This window comes from Gekko japonicus, unplaced genomic scaffold (genome assembly GCF_001447785.1).
Source record: "Gekko japonicus isolate JY-2015 unplaced genomic scaffold, Gekko_japonicus_V1.1 scaffold3177, whole genome shotgun sequence".
Lineage (NCBI taxonomy): Eukaryota > Metazoa > Chordata > Lepidosauria > Squamata > Gekkonidae > Gekko > Gekko japonicus.
The window spans coordinates 96,641-96,919 of record NW_015169274.1 but is presented as its reverse complement, the minus strand read 5'-3'; positions in this window follow the sequence as shown (position 1 = coordinate 96,919).

Sequence of the window (279 nt, the reverse complement as noted above, 5' to 3'; positions counted from 1 at the left end):
ATGGAGTAGTGTGCGTACGTCGAGACTTGGACAAAGATGTCACAATCATTGAGTTAGGAGCCGGATGCGTCATCAAAAATCCTGCCTCCGGATCTTGGATTTTATACATGTGATCCAGCTTACGCGTGGATACTGGAGCAGAAAATGGGTTCTTCCATGGTGACTTAGCCGCTTCGACCAAAACGGAAGACATGGGGAGGGCTATGACGGAGGAAGTGTCCATTTGAACCACGTCATATAGTGAGTCAGTAGACTGGGGAGGCTTTTGGATACCAGAAA